At 39.0% G+C, this 16,774-nt stretch overlaps 1 protein-coding gene across 1 annotated transcript in view; it reads right to left on the bottom strand.

Annotated features, from left to right (window-relative positions):
• MYLK4 (myosin light chain kinase family member 4) overlaps positions 1 to 16,774 on the bottom strand; it is a 142,708-nt gene that overhangs the window by 124,365 nt on the left and 1,569 nt on the right. The window lies entirely within an intron of this gene.

Here is a 16,774-nt window from a genome sequence, read left to right as displayed (position 1 = left end):
TTTTGCTTATTTACTCAATGTGCAATACCACTATCATTTTTTATTTAAGTTCACTTTCTACCATTACTAAAAGATTGATGACTTTTTATCATATATTGGTTATTTGGTCTTTGTCTTTTATAAAGTGAAATTCTTCACTCAGTTTTTAAATGGAATTTTCTATCATGCTCATGATTTCCATGCAACAGTTTTATATATATATATATATATATATATATATATATATATATATATATATATATATATATATATATATATATACACATACACTCTAAACACTGTGTTCCCCAATATGTTGTTGATATTTTCCTCCTCTCTGCAGTATGGATTTTCACTCTTTTTCTTCATGCTGTCTTATGATAAATAGAAGCCCTTAATTGGTATGACAAATTTCAGACTGGGCTTTCTACTCCTGTGGACAGTAGTCTTGGGAACCCTCGGGGGGTCACTGTAGGTCATCATTGACTCGATGGCAGTGAGTTTCATTTCGAGATTTAAATTTTTATGTAGGGACACATATTAATTGGTTTCCCTTTATGGCCAGTGCCTTTTTGTGTCCTGAATAATAAACCCTGCCCTGTCCTCAGATCATAAATTCTCCTATGCCATTTTCTAAAGTCTTTATATTTAGGAGAAAGTTTTATTCATTATAAAGAAGGTCTAATTTTTTAAAGACATTGTCCCAGTATCATTCATTTATTGAAAAGTCTACTCTTTTTCCTTTTTTTTTTAAACCAATTTCAATGCTATATGTGAAGCATCCATATGAGTCTCTGGTCTGTCCTTTCCTAATGGCGGCTTGTCTGTCTGCATTGACACACATACACACATAAACAACTTACTGCCATCAGGTCAATTCTGATTCATCAACTCCAAACTCACTGCCATGGAAAATTCTGAGTCGTAATGTTCCTGGTGATGTCTGAGACTATGAATCTTGACAGGAGTAGAAAGCCTCATCTTTCTCCCAGGACACAGGGGTGGGTTTGAACTGCTGACCTTTCATTCTGCAGCCACTGTGTAACTCATGATGCCACCAGGGTTCCTTTCTGACTCATAGGGACCCTATAGATAGGGTTTCTGAGGCTGCAAATCATGGAGGGATCAATCAAAGATGGCCTCTCTTTCTCCCAGGGAATGGCTGCTGGGTTTGAACAACCAAACTTGAGAATTAGGAGTAGAATGTTTACCAAACAGGACCACCACACTGTCACAGTCTCTATACTATCTCTATCCCTAAGATTTTCACTGGCCCTAAGGTTTTTCTGACAGGGACATCTGGGTCCTTCTTTGCTGTCTGTTCTTAGTCTGGAAGTGCTGCTGAAACCTGTTCACTTTGGGTGAACCTGCTGGCATTTGAGATAGCCAGTGACATAGCTTCCAGCAAAAACACATAAACCGCCACGGCAGGGCAAACTGTCTAAGCAAGCCCTGGTGGCACTGTTTGGCTGCAAACCACAAGCTCGTCTGTTCAAACTCACCAATTGTTGGCCCAGAGAAAGATGAGGCTAACCGTTCTCCTAAAGACTGACCTTCTCAGAAACCCAAAGTAGGGTCACTATGAGTCAGAATCCATCTGATGGCCGTGGGCTTGGTTTGGGGGTGGGGTTTTACACTGTGTCTAAGTCTTTATAAGTGAGTCTAGTAGAACAAGCCCTCTACCGATTCTTCTTGAATAGTTTCTTAGTTATTCTTTGTGTTTGTTGTAAAAATTGCAATCAATTTATCCAAACTACACACAGATACATTTTATATAAACAGAATTTACACAGTTATGCTACTGTGCATTCTAATCTGTAACTATGTCACATTGCTCCATTTATTTAGAGTTTGGGGTGATTTTTTTGTTGCTTTATTTCAATAAAGCTTTTTTTTTCTCTATGGGGTTCTTTCACATCTTTTATTAAATTTCTTCTTCCTCCCTGCCATTGAGTCATTTCAACTCATAGCAACCCTAAAGGAAAGAGGAGAAATGTCCCCTATCAGTTTCCTAGACTGTGACTGCGCCCCAAACCAACCACACTCCCTGCCATGAAGCCAGTTCCAGCTCATAGGGCTGCTACAGACGGGGGAGGACAGTGACTAGACGGTAACTGTTTCTTTAGAAACCTCTTCTGGTGGTTTCTAACTGCTCTCCTGCGCATAGCAGCACAACCCTAATCTACTAGTCCACCAGGTGCCTTTGGATTCATCCTTAGCTATTTCATATTGTTGAGACTCTTTAAATGTTTAGTTTATAAATTTCACTTTCTGTGTGTTCTTGTTTAGAAAAACAATATTACAATGCCTAAATTGATTGTGTATACATAAAATGTATCAAACTACTGTCAGTTGGGATCATTTATTTGTAGACTTTAAAATTTTTTCTTTGTGCACAATCACTTAATTTACACACACACATAGGCACACACAATAGCTCTACCTTCCTTTCTAAGCTCAATCCTTTTCTTTTCCTTATTTTACAGGGATTCTCATACAGCATTGATAGAAATGTGCTAATAGGTATCCTAGTCTTGATTTTGATTTCAAATTACAGTTTTTAATATTTCACCATCAATATTAATGTTTGCACTGATTTTGTATGGATAACCAGTATTACATTTAATAAGCCCCCTTTTATTTCTAGCTTGCTAAATTCTAAAATAAATGGTTGTTAAATTTTATCAAATAGTTTCATATTTTGCATCTTTTGAGATTTATATAAAAATGTTTCTTAACCTATTGATGTGGTGAATTATATTACTGATTTTTCTAATGTAAAATCAGTGTTGAATTTATAGACAAACTCAGCTTGGTTATTGTTTATTACCCTTCTGTATTAAAAACTCTCGTGGTGTAGTGGTTATGCAATGGGCACCAACTGCAAGGTTGGCAGTTTGAAACCACCAGCTTCTCCACATGAGAGAGATGAAGGTTTCCAGTCCCATAAAGAGTTACAGTCTTGGGAACCCACCGTGTCCTCTAGGGTCACTCTAAGTTGGCATTGACTTTGGGCAGTGAGTCTGCTTTTGGTTTTCATATATTATCAGATGAAGCTTGCTAATATTCTATTTTTAGGATTTTTGCACAATGTATATTGAGTGAGAATGATCAACCCTTTAAAAAAAATCTGTTAGGTTAACAGTTTATTTTCTTTTATCTTGTATACAGTGAAGGCCACACATTTTGTTAGGCAGATAGGCAGGGATGGGATGTCCATTGACACCTGCTCAAGAGAGCCAAGCAGAACAAAGGCCTAGGTTTTCCTCCCCCGCCCGGCGGTGGGTGTGGGTGGGCATTAAACCTGGATCAGCCCACCTGGGCCAGGTGATTGCAATTCAGCAAATGGGGTCCACCTGGGGTCATTCACCACACCTCCCCCTGGAATCCTTGAAAAGGCAGGAACCCAGAGGGAGAGAGATCCTTTTTTGGGAGGAAAACTTGGGAGAGAGATCTTTGCGTGACGCCGAGCAGTCTCTGCCAGGCTGCATGGTCAAAGGAATCCTATGGGTGCCGCATAAAACCTGAAGCTTCTTTTAACTCATTAAATTCACTTGGATCAAGAGTTAGGCTTCGGTGTGAATTCTTTCTTGTGTGGAGCCAAGGACCAAGGTGTAACTCTAGCCCAGAGAGAGAGAGATCTTACAATTTCTCTATAAATGCTGCTAGACTCATGTTTACAAACTATTCATTTTTAAAGCATATTATTGTGCTTTGGGTGAACATTCACACAGCGCATTGGATTCCCATTGAACGATTTATATACACACTGTTCCCTGACGTTGACTGTGGTCCATACAATGTGTCAGCACTCTTCCCTATTTCTATCCCTCCTTCTCCCTTTTCATCCCCCCATTTTCTATGCCCTCCTGGCATAACCTGTGGGCAAATGTTGTTGATTTGGTCTCATATAGTTGATTGTTCTAAAGAACACTATCCTCCAGAACATATTAGCCTATAAAATAATTTATAGGCCAATATGTTATTTAGATGATGGGAGAACTCTGGGCCTCATTTCCAGATGAAAGGGATATTTTAGGATGATATTTTGAGTCTGAGTAATATTCCACTATAGTATTCCACATCTTGTTCCACTCATCTGTTGATGGGCACACATGTCATTTCAGGCTTTTTGTTATTGCGAATAATGCTGCAATGGCCACAGATATGCAAATGTGTACAAGAGCAATATTACAATTCCTACATTGATTGTACATACAGAAAATTCATGTCACTGCTCTTAGTTCTTTAGGCTAAATGCCTAATAGTAAGATGGCTGGACCATTTCTACTTCTGACTTTTCCAGAAAGCACAATACGTTTTCCCTAGTGGTGATGTGAGTGGGTGTAGAAGAGCCCCATCCTCCCCACCACCTTGGACAGCATGTGTTGCTTTCTGCTTTGTTGTTTCATCAGTGCCACATGGGCTGGGGTGAGTTGGTATCTCATTGTAGTTTAATTGGCGTCTCTCTAATGGCTAATGATCACAAGCACCTTTGTTAACAACCTAAATGTGGAGTACAAAAGACTTTTCTCCAGCTTTGCTTCCCCCAAAGATATGCCAAACCTTAGAGGCTGTTTGCCAGCACATCATGGGAGGTCAGATGCTTAGAGATATCTTCTCTGAAGGCATTCAGCCACTGTCTGGTCCCATCACAGGTGGAGCCCTCTCCCTGCTGTTAAGGACAATGGGTGACTGCTCCCTGAAGCAGCTTTCACTTGGGTCCCCTGTAGGTGGGGTACACACTCTACTGATAATGGTTTCAATCAGAGCCAGAGAACAGGTCAAACCTGCTCAGTGACATCCAAAGTTAGGCTGCCATCCTGAATCTAGGATCCACCCATCTTGTCACCTGTATACCCCCAATCCCTTCTGTTCCTATTGCGTGTACACACCTAGATCGTCCCCCTCTCATTACTGTATTACCTATTGTGCAACCGCTTCCTGTGATGTATGTCTTTACCTGTAATTAGTGGGCTTGCACGCCCCCCCAAAGATATATAAGCCTTGGCTAGTAATAAAGCTCTCCACTCTCCCCATCCTCTCTCCCCCACCCCGTCCTCACACCCCTGTCCCTTTTCCCTTTGTCCTCCTTCCCCTCCCCTTCTCTCCAGCCCCCTTGTCTCCCATCTCCACCTGGACCACCAAGTGGGGCTGAGGTGAGCATGCTACTATGTGTCTGACTCCATTATTTCAATATCTCTTCTATCCCTCCTTATTCTCTATGACTTTACTATAATCTATATATACATATTTTAACGGCACAATTGCGCCTATCGAATCCACGATTACTTGTGGGGGCTGGCCTTCAGAAGTTTCTGTTTAAATTATTTGTCCATTTTTATTGGATTATTTATCTCTCTGAGGTGTTGACAATTTCTATAAATCATAGAAATTAGATGCTTGTAAGATGTGTTTGTCCGGCTGGAGCCAAAGTGGGTGAACAAGTAAATGTGGTAAAGAAAGCTGATGGTGCCCGGCTATCAAAAGAGCTAGTGACTGGGGTCTTAAAGGCTTGAAGATAAACAAGCGGCCATCTAGCTCAGAAGCAACAAAGTCCACATGGAAGAACACACCAGCCTGTGTGATTGAGTGGTCCCAAAGGGATCAGTTACCAGGCATCAAAGAACAAAAAATCATATCATTGACTGCACACCTCCATGATAGGATCGCTGAAGACAAATGGGTGCATAAGCAAATGTGGTGAAGAAAGCTGATGGTGCCCGGCTATCAAAAGAGATAGTGACTGGGGTCTTAAAGGCTTGAAGGTGAACAAGCGGCCATCTAGCTCAGAAGCAAATAAGCCCACATGGAAGAAGCACACCGGCCAATGCGATCACGAGGTGCCAAGGGACCAGGTATAAGGCATCATGCAAAAAAAAAAAAAGATATAAGTGTGTGTATGTATGTGTATATATGTGTATATGTATATATGTATATGTGTATATATACCATATTAAATGAAGGGGGAAGTGCAGAGTGGAGACCCAAGGCCCAAGTGTCGGCCAATGGAGATCCCCTCATAGAGGGGTTTAGGAGAGGAGATGGGTTAATTAGGGTGTGAGGTAGTATCGATGAAGAACACAGCTTTCCCCCAGATCCTGGATGCTTCCTCCCCCCAACTACCATGATCCGAATTCTACCTTGCAGGGCTGGATAGGGCAGAGGCTGTACACTGGTACATATGAGGGCTGGAGGTACAGGGAATCCAGGGTGGAGGATACCTTCAGGACCAAGGGTGTGAGGGGCGATGCTGGGAGAGTGGAGGGTGAGTGGGTTGGAAGGGGGGAACTGATTACAAGGATCCACATGTGACCTCTTCCCTGGGAGAGGGACAGCAGAGAAGGGGGGAAGGGAGACTCCGGATAGGGCAAGATATGACAAAATAACGAGGTATAAATTACCAAGGGCACATGAGGGAGGGGGGAAAGGGGAGGGAGGGGAAAAAAAAAAGAGGACCTGATGCAAGGGGCTTAAGTGGAGAGCAAATGCTTTGAGAATGATTGGGGCAGGGAATGTATGGATGTGCTTTATACAATTGATGTATGTATATGTATGGACGGTGATAAGAGTTGTATGGGTCCCTAATAAAATGTAAAAAAAGAAAAGAGGAGAAAAAAATGATTAGGGCAGGGACTGTACAGATGTGCTTTATACAATTGATGTATGTATATGTATGAATTGTGATAAGAATTGTATGAGCCCCAATAAATTGTTTAAAAAAATAAAATTAAATTTAAAAAAGATGTGTTTGTCAAATTTTAGGTTTTTGTTAGTTCTGTTTCCACTCTTTTGATAAATATAAATATTTATTTTTTTAGGATACTCTGTTTTCTGGTTTATCTTCTGTTGTTTGTGTGTTTTAGTATATTTGTCAGACTATCTCTGTCATATATTAGGACCTCTAGCTTTGTTTCTGCTACTTTCCAAGAACTCGATCCATTTTGAGTTGGTTTTGTATATGGTGTGAGGTGTGGATCCTGTTTCATTTTTCTACAAATAGATATTCAAGTTTGCCAGAAGAATTTGTACAAGAGATTACCTACGTGCTGTTGAAGAAACTTTGATCCTTTGTAGGGGATAAATTACTCCCACCTGCATGGATTTACTTCTGGGTTCTCAATTTTGCTTTACTGGTCTTTGGTTTGTCCGTATATCAGTACCACACTGTTTTGACTTCTATTTCTGTATACTAAGTTTTGAGTTTAGAAAATGTTAAGTCATTTACTTTGTTTTTCTTCTTCAACATATCTTTTGCTTTTTAGAGTGTGGGAGGTTATTTTTTTTTCATTTAATTAAGGAATACTGTTTGGATTTAAATTCAGGATTGCATTATATCTATAGGTTGTTTTGTGTAATATTGACATTTTCACAATGCTAAGTCCTCCATTCCATGAGTAGTGTATGCTTTTTCATTTCTCGAAGCCTCTTTTGGGTTCATGCTGTGTTTTTTATAGTTTTATTGTATAAGTCTTTTATATTCCTGGTTAGATTGGCTACCAGGTATTTTATCCTTTAGGGGGATATTGTAAATGGTTTTAATTTCTTGGTTTCCTTTTTAGAGTTTTCCTTTTCTGTATAGAAGAATTCTTGTTAGGCGAGGTTTATTATAGAAACAAATATAGGGATACTCATATATGTACAGGAGAAAGCTTTAGATAAAGAAGTAATTGTATATCAAGAAAACATCCCAGCCCAGTCCAGCTCAAGTCCATAAATCCAACACTAGTCAAAAAAAACCAAAACCCTTCTTAAGACTCACGTAGCCACACACAATCAGCAGAATGCAGGACAATCACAAATCAGTGGGTGCAGAGTTGTGTGGATCCAATGGTGATGTCTCTAGCCTCTCTCCCACTGATTTGACAGGAGGAAGGTGAATCAGAGAGAAAATGGCGCACCTCCAGGGAGCCATTCATCTCAGTGACACCCCAAATGAGTTCATACACCTGCAACCTGATTGACAGGCTAGAATCCACCCCCACACTCAAGTTGACACGAAATTATGTAACGACCACAATTCTACTAATTTTTGTATGTTGATCTCATACCTTCTCACTTTAATGAGACCTTCTATTAAGTTTAATAGCTTTCTTATTATGTCTCTGGGATCCTCCATATTACGTATGAAACTATGCCATCTGTGAATAAACACATCTCGTTTTACTTCTGTCTTACCTATTTGGAGATCTTTATTTCCCTTTCTTGCTTTATTGCTTTGGCTAGAATTTTCAGTACTATGCTGAATAAGAAATATGATCATGAACATCCTTGTCTCATTCCCAAGGGGAATAGTCCAGTCACTTTCCATTGAAAATAATGTTGCCTGTTGGTTTTGTGTGTGTGTGTGTGTGTATCCTCAATTATGTTGAAGAATTTCTCTTCTATTACTATTTTGCTGAGAGTTTTATCAAGAAAGGGTGCTAGATTTGATCAAACATCTTTTCTACATTAATTGAAATGATGATACAGTTCTTTTCATTTGTTTTATTTATGTGAGCAATTGTGTTGATGACTTTTCTAATGTTGAACCATTTTTGTACAAATCCCACCTAATTATGATTTTTTAAAATATCTGTTGACTTATTTACCTATAATTTTGATGAGAATTTCTGTATCTGTGTTCATAACTGACAACAATCTATACCTTGATTTTTTCCTTGTCTTTCTTTACAACTTTTTCCTGATATTGGGGTCAGGGTTATGCTGTCTTCATAGAATACCTTTTCTTTGTTCTGGAAGAATTTGAGTAGAATTAGGGTCAGCTCTTTTCTAAATGTGTAATACAACTGTCCCCTAAAGCCAGCTGGGCCAGGGCTATTTGTGTGGGATGTTTTTGCTTTGTTGATTTTTTCATGTTTCAGTCTCCTGCTATTAGTCTATTTAGAAGGTCTACCTCTTGTGTTACTCTAGGTAGATCTTGTACTTTTAGAAATGTGTCCATTTCTTTTAGGTTTTCAAATTTGTTAGAACATAATTTTTATAACATTCTGTAATAATCCTCTTTACCTTGGCTAGTTCTGTTAAAATGCACCCATTTTTATTTCTTATCTGTATCTTCTCTTTTTCCCCATTGCCAGTTTGACCACTGGTTTATCAATGTTATTGTCAAAGAATCTATCAAACAGTTCACTTTTAGATTTGTCAATCTTCCTTTTAAAAATATTTCACGTCATTTATTTCTACTCTAATTGTTATTTCCTTTCTTCTTAGGTCTATGTACTTCTTTCACTATTTGGTCAAGTTGTCAGCCTAAGTTATAGATTGGGATCTTTATTTTATTTTGCTGTGTTTGCTTATTGCTATAAAATTTCCTCTGAACATTGCCCTTGCTGTGTCCCAGAGGTTTAGGCGTGTTGTGTTTAATTTTAATTTGCTTCTAAAGGCTTTTAATTTAACTTTATTTAAATTAGGTGTTAAATTTGTATTGCTTTCTTACACTTTGGACTTACTGTCTTTGGAGTTTTACAGGATTAAAATCAGAGAAGATGCTTTTGTTTTTGTTTTTGTTTTTGTTTTTCGCGCCCCCAGAGAAGATGCTTTGTATTGTATCCATGATTTTGTATCTCAAACTTGTTTTGCGACCTAAAGTGTTGTCTAGGCTAGAGAATTATCTGTGTTTGTTGGAGAAGAATAAATCTTGCACTGCTGTTGGGTGATGTATTATTCTGTATATGTCTGCAAGTTACTGTCAGCCGACTGTGCTATTTAGACCTTCTGCATCTTTATGAGTTTCTTTCTAGTTGTCTGTACATTCACCAGTGGTATGTTAACATCTTCTAATATTATATAACTATTTTTTCCGATCCTATTAGAATGTGTTTATATATTTTGGAGTACTGTCATTGGATGCACAAATATTTATCCTTGTCATATCTTCCTAATGGGTTTATCTTTTGATCATGATACAATGTCCTTCTTTGTCTCCAATAATGGACTTTGAAGTGTCTTTTGTCTGAAATGAATATTGTTACTCATGTTTTATTTTGATATTATTTGATATGTGTTTCCCCTCACCTTCAATTTTTAATGTTTGTTATATCTTTGTATCTAACATGTGTCTCTTGTAGGTAACATATTAATGGGTCATTTTAAAAATTCATACTTCCATTCTATGTCTTTAATCCATTTATAGTCACTGTAATTTTTTTAAAAAATCATTCTATTGGGGCTCGTACAACTCTTATCACATCCATGCATGCATCCGTTGTGTCAAGCACATTTGTACATTTGTTGCCATCCTCATTCTCAAAACATTTGCTTTCTACTTGAGCTCTTGGTATCAGCTAATTTTTCCCTCCCTCTCCCACCCTTCCTCCTTCACAAAACCTTGATAATTTATAGATAATTATTTTTTTATGTCTTACACTGTCCAATGTCTCCCTTTACCCACTTTTCTGATGTTCATCCCCCTGGGAGGGGGTTATATGTAGATCCGTGTGATTGGTTCCCCCTTTCACCCCCACTTTCTACTTACTGTCCTGGTATCGCTACTCTCATTATCTGTCCTGATTTCCTGTTTCCAGCTCTTACCTGTACCAGTGTACATCCTCTAGTCTAGCCGGATTTGTAAGGTAGAGTTGGGACCATGCTAGTAGGGGGTGGGGAGCATTAAAGAACTAGAGGAAAGTTATGTTTCATTGGTGCCATACTGCACCCTGACTGGCTCATCTCCTCCCCATTACCCTTCTGTAAGGGATGTTCAGTTGCCAACAGATGGGTTTTGGGTCTCCACTTTCCACTCCCCCTAATTCACAATGATATGATTTTTTGTTCTCTGATACCTGATACCTGATCCATCAATACCTAGTGATCACACAGGCTGGTGTGCTTCTTCTATGTGGGCTTTGTTGCTTCTCAACTAGATGACCGCTTGTTTATCTTCAAGCCTTTAAGACCCCAGATGCTATATCTTTTGATAGCCAGGCACATTCAGCTTTCTTCACCACATTTGCTTATGCACACATTTGTCTTCAGCAATCATGTCAGGAAGGTGAACATCATGGAATGCTAGTTTAAAAGAACAAAGTGTTCTTGCATTGAGGGAGTACTTGAGTTGAGGCTTGATGTCCATCTACTACCTTAATGCTCGACCTATAAATATATACATATAGAACTATTTCCCCACCATCATATATATATTTACATATGTACATGCCTGTACTTAGACCTCTATAAATGACTTTTGCCTCATAATTCTTTCCTCTTATTTCCTTTTATTTTTCTCTTGTCCCACTATCATGTTCAGCCTTCATTTGGGTTTCAGTAATTCCTCTCGCTTACATTGCCCTTGATCAAGCCCCACCAGGCCTCCTACACCTTCCTCGCCTTAGACTTTGGATCACTTGCTATTCCCTTGTTCCTGGGTTTGTTAACACCCACTTCCTTTCCCTCTCCCATGTCCCCTCAGAACTGTCAGTCTGCTGTTTTCTTCTCCAGATTGTTTATCCCACCTATCTTATCTAAATTGACCTGCATAAATAATAATATGCACAAAAAAACAAGACAGAGCATAGCAAAGCAACAAAAGAAAACAAAACAACAAAAAAAAGACCAAAAAAGAACAGCTGGTAAATAGTTTAAGGTCTGTTTGTTGACCTTTGGGAGTGTTTTCTGGTTGAATCTGATGGGGTGCCACACCCAAAGTCTATTTTTGGTATTCCCTGGGGACTTCATTGCTCAGTTCCCCTTGTTGCTCTTTTGCACACCCTTAGCCTCACTGTGATTACTGAAACATATGGATGCACTGTTATTTTGTTCTAAAAGTTTATATGGAAAACTAAGTTATTGTCAGCTGATAAAATTTGTCAGTAGGGAAAGGCAAATAACACTACTTCCCTACCTGTGATCACTCCTGTTTTTCCAATGACTCAAGTAGAAAATGTTTTGGAAATGATGATGTCAATATATGTACAAATATGCTTGATATAATTAATGTATGGAATGTTATGAGAGCTGTAAGATCCCCCGGTAAAATGATTTTTTTAAACAAAGAAATGTGACAGATTCCTGAGAAAGTATATTGAGGAAATCAGCAAAAGCAAGAAACTCCGGAGCAGGAATGAGAAGAGAAAACCATGGAAACGAAATTTTTAGGACAGCGACTCCGGCAAGCCCAGCTATGCATCAAGGCAGAAATAACTAGACGCAAACCACCCATGCGTTTGGAGGATGGATTTGCGTTAGTGAGGATGCAAGATGATGCCAGGAGGTTTGGTTTTATTAGGAGACAACAGCTAGGGCCTACACCCTGCAGTCAGCAAGATGAGACGCTAGTTCTGTTCATGTGCGGGTCAACTTGAGTCATACATTGAATATATTCTCACCCTCTGACTCTGCAAAAGGGCGAGAGAGGAGATAATGCCACAACTCAAAGCAAACTACCAATGTTTCCTGTTAAAACTAATTGAGCAATACAATTTTAACACCACCCCCCCAAAAGTAAGCCAGCTTTATAGTAACCTAATTTCCTCTTTGTTATACCATTTACTAGTATTTATGCCGATTCCAGAAGGAAGTTTAATTCGGTTAAAAATCACTGCCATCAAGTTAATTCTAACTCATATCAGACCCATAAGGCAGAGTAAATCTACCCAAGTGGGTTTCTAAAACTTTTTATTTTTTATTAAATAATATTTTTATTGACATATCTTACTCATTCCAATATATCCCTTCTCTTCCCATACACTTATGTTGTTCAATCCCACCACATGGGGCTATACAATCACCAGTGCTAGCAATTCTCCTCTATCCATTGCCGGTACCATCATGAACCCTTACAGTGTTTCTGAGAGGTCATTTATCTTGCCTATCATGTACCGAGTGATCTTTCATGAACAAATGAACATGCACAAGTCTAACATGGCCAGTGATGTAGATCACGTATGGACCCCAATAACAACAGGAGAAAATCTTAAGGAAATAGAGGATAGTTATGTGCTTCTCAGTGCCACATTCTCTTCCGTACTGAGCGGCCCACCTGAGGGACTGTCCCCGTCTTGCTGGTGGACTTTGGGTCTCCACTACATCCAGTCCCTTACATATCAATTTGGATGCGTGTTTTTTTAACTTGTGATACATCTTCCCACTGACACCTCATAATCACACAGGCTGGTGTGTTTTTTTCCATGTGGGCTTTGTTGCTTCGCTGCGTGATGGCTGTTTGTTTAACTCCAAGCCTTTAACACCTCAGAAGCTTTAGCTTTGGGTAGCCAGGCACCATCAGCTCTCTTCACCACATTTGCTTATGCACCCATTTTGTCTTCAGTGATCTTTTCAGGAAGGTGGGTATCATACAGAGCCATATTATTAGGACAAACCATTCTTGTATAAAAACTAACTCTTAATGGGAGCAGAAAGCCTCATCTTTCTCCTGTAGAGCAGCTGGTGGTTTTTGAATTGCTGGCCTTGTGGTTAGCAGCCCAACGTGTAACCAAAAGCAAAATTAGAGAAGTGCCTTTTAAAAGAGTCTTTATTACTGGGGTCAATTGATTTATTTCCCTAGAGAAGCTCTGGTGGCACAGTGCTTTAGCACGTTGGCTGCTATCCGAAAGATTAGTTAGTTGAGGCCATCTGTTGTTCTGCAGAAAAAGGTGGCAATCTGCTCCCATATAGACAGAGAGCTTCGAAAACCAAGGGGAGCTCTTCCGTTTCTCCAAGTCAGCATCAGCTAGAGAGCAATCTGTTTCTTGAATTTCTTTCCCTACCAACACCATCTAGTGGAGAAAACCTTGAATTTCAGACAGAATGAGGAGGGATTCTGGTGCCAGTCACACTAACTACTTTTACACTGCTTGCTGTTGTTCCATGTCATTAACTTGGTTCTGAACTCTGCCAGGTCCCGGGCCACTCGCAAAATTAGTGTCACGTTGAAGGCCCTTGTTGCAGTCACTATTCACTGACTTCTCCCAACAGAACTGAGGTAAGCATTACTACTCCTCTTTTAAGATTGGGAACTAAATATAAGCGTCAGCAGTGGTCAACTCAAAATCAAATTCTTGAAGCTCAATTCTAGTTCCATTTCTCCACTGCAGCATGTCTTGGGCTGGGTTCCCTAGAGTGGCAAAACCAGTGGAGTGTACATATGCATATATACATATAGAGAAGTGGTGAAACTAGGCTATTTGCATATAAACAGAAATCAAAGAATTTGTATAAACCAGAGCAATAGTACAAGAAATACTAGAGAGTTCTTCGAGAACAACCTGAGATTAGCACAAGTGACACCACTGAGACATCAACCAAGAACAGATGAGATAAGAGTTCATGACACATGGAACTCAGGAACAGGAATGGGAGTAGTCATACCAGGAGGATAGGGGGGCAAGTGGGGAGAGAAGGGGTGGAAGGGGGAACCAATTGCCATGACTGACACATAACCACCACCACCTCAGGGGAATGAGAACAATGGAAACTGTGGGGGAAGGGAGACAGCAGTCAGTGTAAGATATGAAAATAATAATTTATAATTTATCAAGGAGTCATGAGGATGGAAGGGAAAGGGAGGGGGGAAAGAGCTGATATCAAGGGCTCAACTAGAAAGCAAATGTTTAGAAAATAATGATGACAACATATGTACAAATATGCTTGAAACAATTGATGTAAGGAATGTTATAAGAGCTGTAAAAGCGCCCAATAAAATGATCTTTTAATTAAAACAACAAAAAAAGTCAACCTAGATATGAAACTTAAAACTCGCTGTCATCAAGACAATGCTGATTCAAAGTGACCCCCTCTGGTGTCCAAGACCATAGCTGTTTATGGGAGTAGAAAGCCCAGTCTTTCTCCCAAGCTGCTGCTGATTTTGAACTGCCAACCATATGGACCACAGCCCAACTCATACCACTATACCACCAGGGCTTCATATACAAGTATCCAATATAAAAAATACAAGACTGAAAATCAACCAGAGACATCAATTTGTAATGAAGACAATCATGAAGTAAAAAAGGAAACAGTGTGGTTATAGAATTTCCAAATGTTGAGAAATTCAAATAGATTTCAAGATCTTGTGGGAAGGGGAAAGCAGCATACAATGAGAGGGGTTGGACAATGGAAGCTGAGAGAGATGTGAGGAGTGCAAACATTAAAGGCAACAGGTAAATATTACTGTCTAGAGCCGTGGTTCTCACCTTCCTAACGCCACGCCCTTTTAATACAGTTCCTCATGCTGTGGTGACCCCAATCATAATGAATCAGACGAACCCTGTGAAAGGGTCATTTGGCCCCCCAAAGAGGTTGTGACATACAGGTTGAGAACTGTTGATCTAGACAATCCTGCAATAATGGTGATCTACAAGTGGAGAGACACTTAGGTTGTGCGGGTGTTGGAGGGACAGTGTATGAGGGAGGGCCCCCCAAAATTAGAGTTTCTTTTTTCAAAGTCATGTATGTAAGTTTGTTATCATTTTTTACAAAGGGAGTACTTGAGACCCAATGTCCATCTACAACCCTAATTCTTAACATACAGATATAAGTTCATAGATCTATTCCCTTCTTGTTATATATTAATATGTTTACATATGTACATACCTGTATTTAGACCTCACTAAATATCCTTTGCCTCCGGTCCTTTCCTCTATTTCCTTCCACTTTCCTCTTGTCCCACCATCATGTTCGGCCTTCACTCGGGTTTAGTAGTTCCTGGCTGCTATATTGCCCTTGATTAAGCCCTACTAAAGGCTTACTTTTAAAAATCATTCAAGAAACTTGTTTTCATTATTTTAAAATGTATGTGTGAAGAGTAATCCCATGTCTATTTATAAATGTTTGAAATTTACATATTTTCATATTTAGTAGCCTTTTTCTTTAAAAAACTTTTGAGGGAAACCCTATACCCTTTTTTCCTTAAAAAAAAGGTACTTGTTGAACTATATTTAATAAAAACCCTTTGATAGTTACCCACAGGGATATATAAAGTTAAAGACCCACCATTTTTTAAATACAATTTCAAACTATATGGTGGTTAAAAATGGATGGTTTACTCTTTTTTTAAAAAACTTTATATTAGTCATTTTTTAGTCTAATATTTTTAGTTTAAAAAAACTCAGCTCTTGAAACATTGGGTTTCTCTCTTCTTAAAACTGCTAGATTGAAACTCGTACCTATACTAACTAAAAGTGTACCTCCTGAACTCCTTCTTTCATCTCATTCTTCTTTGGGGGTCATTCTTCATAGTTAACTGATATGAAAACCCTCAAAACACCGGTAAACATTTCTTTTGAATAACTTGCAACCTGATTCTCTCGCATCTATTCAATAGAATTCCATTTTTGTCAATTCTCAGAATAACCTTCATCCTTCCCCAGTTCATTTTCCGCCTCCTGCATAAAAATGTATTTTAATCAAATCTTCTGAAACAGGGGCTTCCAGAAAATAAATACTGCTAGTTCTTTGTTTCCATTAGATTTTTTTTTTTCCGATATGAGGTGGAGTTTTCGTGGTCACTTTTTGTCGGTTGCATAACATCATTTCGCTGCCATGGGAACATATGTTTTACTTTACCTAAAACTCTAAATGAATCAAGTATTTCTAATATTTTGCTATTATCTAATAGATTAAAAGGGCAGAAAAACAAAATCAAAAGCCACAATAACCTCATTTGCAATTCTTTGACCACTACTAAGGGGGTGTTCTTTTCGCGTGCTTAGTAATTCCTTGCTTTTTTCCCCCCTTTTTTCTCTTGCTTCTTCATTCAGTTTCCATTAAAGCGTTTCTTCCCATTTCAGATATCCTGCTACAGGAATCCACTCTGAAAGTGTGAACGTGTGAAGCCACCCTCCAACGGCGAGCGAGG

The sequence above is a fragment of the Tenrec ecaudatus genome, chromosome 1 (assembly GCF_050624435.1).
Source record: "Tenrec ecaudatus isolate mTenEca1 chromosome 1, mTenEca1.hap1, whole genome shotgun sequence".
NCBI lineage: Eukaryota > Metazoa > Chordata > Mammalia > Afrosoricida > Tenrecidae > Tenrec > Tenrec ecaudatus.
Note: the sequence above shows the minus strand (reverse complement) of the source record. Positions and strands in the feature narration are given on the sequence as shown.